Genomic DNA, 5,986 nt, shown 5'->3' on the forward strand with positions numbered 1-5,986 from the left:
CCACCATCTTGCAGAACTTTAACCTGAAAGCTCCTGTTTCTCTAGAGGAGTTGGACATCACTCCCATGATATCCGGACTTGGGAATTTCCCCAGGCCTTACAAAGTTGCATTTATTGCTCGCAATTAGCACGTCATGTGTTTGTATGAAAATTAGGTAAACTATTGCTACGCTAAGGGAACAGGTGAAATGGAGTGAGGTTGATTCTTTAAAGTGAATCTCTCTCCATACTAAAATACAAAATCAGTCAGCGTTGCTGTAATGAAAAGTTATATTTACCTCAGGAGTCTTGTCCCACAAAGCCGCCTCGAAGTCCCCGCATCACTACACTTCCACTTCTTGGCCCTGCCTCCCCCCTCTCCTCCGAGAAAAACGCCAAGCTATTTACTGCATTAAATTGCCGGGCGTTTTTTCTTGGTGAGAGGGGGGAGACGGGGCAAAGCAGTGAAAAACTGAGGTTTGAGGGAGCGTTAAAAAGACCACTATCGCAAAAACAATTATACAATTTAAAATACATGAAAACACATAAATAAAAAGTAAAATTTAAAATGCATGAAAACACTTAAATAAAAAGTACATTTCTCCCAGAGTAAAATGTGTATATACATTTTCTCCTATGTCGCTATCACTTACAGTAGCTAGTAGAAATCTGACAGGTACCAATGGAGGCAGGCTGAGCACTTGATTGGTTCCCTAGTTCAGGGGAGCTCTCTGATTGGCTCAAGTGGTATTGAAACCTTTGAGATTTCTTATAATCCTCTGATATATGTGTATGACCCCCTAACTTGCTGACTTCAAGAATGCATACAATTTTGATTGACTGTTATTTGACGTTTTTTCCAGCCTCTTGAACAAATGAAGCTCCCTTCCTTGACACTTATGCTGGGTACACACGATGTGGTTTTTTTTTGTCGATTTTCCGTACGATTAATTTTCGATCCGTTTTTCCGCTCTATTTCCTGCTAGATTCTCCTCTTTTCTTATCTATTTCCATTCACTTGAGAAATCAAACAGAAAAATGAATGAAAATTGGACATGTTGGAAATTATCCATCGAATCTTCTATCTGCCAAACTATTTTATGGCGTGTACCCATCATATGGGAAATTGATTTGGGCACTGCCTTTACTCTTGAACGTTAGACAAAATGCTGCATCACTATCTCAAAGGGCAGTAGTAACTTTTCCCATGTAGAAACAATCTACAAGGTCCTTCACAGAACCTATTTTACCCCAGACTGCCTGCACAATATTTCCCCCACTAAATCCAACCAATGTGTTAGACGATGTGGTCAAGTTATCACATTTGCCCACACCTGGTGGTTCTGTCCAAAGGTGCAGCATTATTGGTCTAAAAGTACACCCTAAGGCCTCTTGCACACTGCAGGCGATTCCGATTCAGATTCCGCTTTTTAATCAGTTCTTACATCCGGTTCCGATTTGCAGTTTGCTCCCTGCACACTGCAAATCGGAATCTGAATCGGATGTAAAAACTGATTAAAAAGCGGAATCTGAATCGGAATCGCTTGCAGTGTGCAAGAGGCCTTAACCCTCCTGGAGGTCTAATGATTTCCGCCAGGAGGCAGCGCAGCAGTTTTATTTCTTTTTTTTTTTTTTAAATCATGTAGCGAGCCCAAGGTTTGCTAGATGATAGCCGCTGCTCAGCGGCATCCCCCCGCCCGCTTCGATCGCCTTTGGATCGAAGAACGGGATTTCCTGGAAGGCTTCCCTCGTCGCCATGGCGACGGGGCGGGATGACGTCACCGACGTCGTGACGTCATTGGGAGTCCCGATCCACCCCTCATCGCTGCCTGGCACTGATTGGCCAGGCAGCGCACGGGGTCGGGGGGGGGGGGGCGTGACGCGACGGATAGCAGCGATCGAGCGCGGGGCGGCGGCGATCGGTGTGCTGACGCAGCTAGCAAAGTGCTAGCTGCGTTCAGCAAAAAAAAAAATTAAGCAAATCGGCCCAGCAGGGTCTGAGAAAACCTCCTGCGCGGCTTACCCTGAACTACGTTCGGGGTTACCGCCAGGAAGGTTAATGCTAGGTACACACAATGAGATTTTTCTGTTAGATTAACTGTTATGGCCCATTCACACTAGAGCGTTTTGCCGGCTATTTCGGCAAAACGCTTAAGCGCTAGCGCTTTTTAAAGCGCTAGTGCAAGGATACCCTATGGGCCCATTCTCACTTGGGCAATTAACGCAAATCTCCAAATGCAAACGTGTAGCCTGCACCATTTTCAGGCGATTTCCCGGCAATCGCATGTCAGTGCTATAGAAGCGCTAAACGCGATCGCAGAAAATTCGCTGCAGTGTCCAGTGATTTTTTTTTTTGCACGTTAAATCGCTCTTAAGTGTGAATGGGGCCTTCGATTGATTATTCCCAAGTTCCCAACATCTCTGATCTTATTGATTTCCGATCGTTTGCAAACAATTTTCTGTTCACTCCTATGGAAATCTCATTGTGTGTACTTAACAGAATCAATACAGCCCTGGCCAAATCGATCTCACCTGACCCACTTTTGCTTCTCCTAGATGACAAGCCCTGGAGCTGGAATAGATTGGCTCAACAAATAGCCAAAGCAGGAAGGCTACACATAGCAAGTCAAACTCCGGCCCGTGGACCAAATCTGGCCCTCGGAGCCATCAAATTTGGCCCTCAGGTGGTTTTCCCACTTTGCATTATGTTTGGCCCACCCTAGTCCACCAGAAAAGCTATATTAGAGGAGAATCCCTACATTACCAGGGAAGCTATATGGGGAGGGAGGAATGGGGAAAGCACCAGACACAAGGGAACTGTATACAGAAGGATGGGAGTCATGAGACGCCAGGGAGCTGTATAGTCAAGTGAAGGGGCACTAGACACCACAGAACTGTATTGAGGCGGGAGGACCAATGAACTCCAGGTAACTTTAAGGGGGAGGGGTCACTGGGCACCAGGAATCTGTACAGGGGGTAAAGGGGGTGTTAGACACCAGGAAACTCTCTATAGGGGATGGAAAGGAATTATTCGACACCAGGGAACTTTATAAGATAACCTGGTGTCTAATCGCCACTAGACATTGAGATTGGCCCACGATTTGGTCCCGGTGTTCAATGTCGGCCCTCTATGTATTTGAGTTTGACACGCCTGCTCTAGACCTTACAGTTAACATCATTACTGATATGCTGATCTGGTTATTAGCAATTGTCAATGACACTATGGAGGTCTTTACCAAAACCTGGCAACCATGGCTTTCATGTGCCGAATCCCAGGGTCTTCGCACCTCTGTACTGTCTATATGATCCTTGAAAATTCAAGGCATCTACCAACTTGTGGCCCTGGATTGTGGCTGGTTACTGTCTAGTTCTGACTGCATTTTATACCTGCACTTATGCCCTTCCTGTGTTATGGACACTAGTGTTGGGCGAACAGTGTTCGCCACTGTTCGGGTTCTGCAGAACATCACCCTGTTCGGGTGATGTTCGAGTTCGGCCGAACACCTCATGGTGTTCGGCCTTTTAAGTTCGGGTTCGCCCCGAACTTCTGTATGCCCCCGAACAGGGCCGAACAGGGCCCCTGTTCGGGCGAACAGGGCCCTGTTCGGCCGAACAGGCCGCAATACGGCCCCCCTATGGGGTCGCAGGCATAAGGGGGGAGCATGCCCCGATCGCGGGGGGGGTCGGAAATTCCCCCACCCCCTCCGCTAGCGCTCCCCCCTCTGCCCGCTTCCCCATTCAAAAGTTTCAAGAAGTACCTGTATAGCGGATGGCCTGGCAGTGGGCGGCACTGTGGAGTGAGGAGGAGGAGGAGTCCGGAGAGTGATGAGTTGAGGGAGGCCGGGCAGCGGGCGTGAGGTCAGAGAAAGGGCGGAAGTTCCGCCCTTTCGCTGACCTCACGCCCGCTGCCCGGCCTCCCTCAACTCGTCACTCTCCGGACTCCTCCTCCTCCTCACTCCACAGTGCCGCCCACTGCCAGGCCATCCGCTATACAGGTACTTCTTGAAACTTTTGAATGGGGAAGCGGGCAGAGGGGGGAGCGCTAGCGGAGGGGGTGGGGGGAATTTCCGACCCCCCCCGCGATCGGGGCATGCTCCCCCCTTATGCCTGCGACCCCATAGGGCCCCCAAAATAGGGATGTTCGGGAAGTTCGGGGTTCGGCCCGAACATGCCGAACATCTCGGCCATGTTCGGCGAACTTTCCCGAACCCGAACATCCAGGTGTTCGCCCATCACTAATGGACACCCATATGACCAATGTTTTGCAGTTGCCACTATGTTATAGTAGTTATAGCATTAAGATGTTTTACTGTATGCTATCTTCAATACTGTCCTTGTTGGGTGTTCAATTGCTTGTGTGCGATAAACTTTGACTTATTGTCTTAAATAACTTTGAGACTAAAACTATTTAACTGCACTTGCTGCATAAATCATTGTTTAGTGGGAACTGGTAGTACCATTGTCTTATAGCCTTCAGTCCCTATATCTTGCGCATTATGGCCTGGGTGTGACCATAGTCAAGCAGACTGTACATGTCTCTCCTTCAAACTGAGGTGCACCACACAAGTTGAAGATTGTGGAGGTAGATTGATATAAGGCAGTGGATCTACTGGTCCTTTCAAGAAAATGAGGATGTTTTTGCATCCATGCCTGATTTATTACGCCACGGTTACCTACCAAAGCAATTAAGGCCCGAACAAACTAGCACCCTTCTGTCCACTTTCAGCAACGCATTACAGTCTGTAACATTGAGGTTACTTAAAAACAGACAGAAGCGAGCTGGTGTGTTAAGGCCATCATGAGATGGATGTTGTGGCAGTCAGGTGACACAGGGGAGAGATCAAATTACAACTTGTGATTAGACACAGATGAGGGGGAATTAGACAGGCTCTCTAAATACATACAGGGTACATTTCTCTGTTTTCCTTCTGCCCTGTGCAAGAGTTCAGCTCTACTTTAAAGCATCTGAAAGATATGTATTTATATTTGCTGACAAATCTATGTATCTCTTATGAATATACATATGTTGGTGTGCTCTAACATATGGACAGTATGCAGGAACAAAGTATGAAGGAGGCTTATTAGCAGAAAGCTTACTTTTTTTTCTTTTAAGCCAATAAATGGTATTATCCTGATTCAAAACTCTCTGCTTTTGCTGATGGCAAAGCTGGTACAATGCTCTATTGCTACAGGAAAGTAGAAGGATGCCAAACCATACACACTAGCATAGAGGTAGTAACAGCTCAGGTGTCCAGTTTGGCAATGAAAGGGAAGAAAACAGCATTTTTATTCCTGCAGTTCTCATAGATTGTAGGAGCTGAAGGACAGAAAATGAGTCAGGAAAGAGTTAACTGAAGCAGAGAAAGGATCACTGCTGGCTATGAAGAAGAAAAAAAAGCCGTATATTTAGGTAGAGTTAAGAAAGTGTAATAAACAGCTGCTGGGGTCAGTCTGACAGCTGTAAAAGAGAAGGTGAAGAAACTAGTAGAGCTAACTTATGTTTGGAACTTAGTTCTATCTGCTTTGTAATGTAAACCCCTTGCATTTCTCACATCATCTTGTATGTTCATCATCCAGAGGAATGGATCATCAGCTGACAGCAGATGCTAATTGTCATAACACATGAAGAAATGTGAGAGAGAGATGCAGGGATTGGGGAACTCTGGAATTCAGCTATTAGTGCAGAGCAGGACACTGCGCTGTGGGACCAGAAGAGATTTAATTTCACATATGACCTCTTCTCCCTCCAAGTCCTGCCACCCTTCTGTCTCTTATCAGATTGTATCACCCTAGGCCATGGCCTTTGTGGTCTTTTCAGAAATCCGGCCCTGGTGCTGTGGAAGATCATGTTGGTGCTGTATAAATACTGATTATACAATACCAACATACTTGGGTCCATCCACAACAGTTTATATTTAATACAGGACACATAACAGATGGCAAATTTGTAATAAAAAAACCTTTATTAACAGACATTCAGAAATTCATCTGTGCAAAGTACATTTTT

Source organism: Hyperolius riggenbachi, chromosome 8, assembly GCF_040937935.1.
Source record: "Hyperolius riggenbachi isolate aHypRig1 chromosome 8, aHypRig1.pri, whole genome shotgun sequence".
NCBI lineage: Eukaryota > Metazoa > Chordata > Amphibia > Anura > Hyperoliidae > Hyperolius > Hyperolius riggenbachi.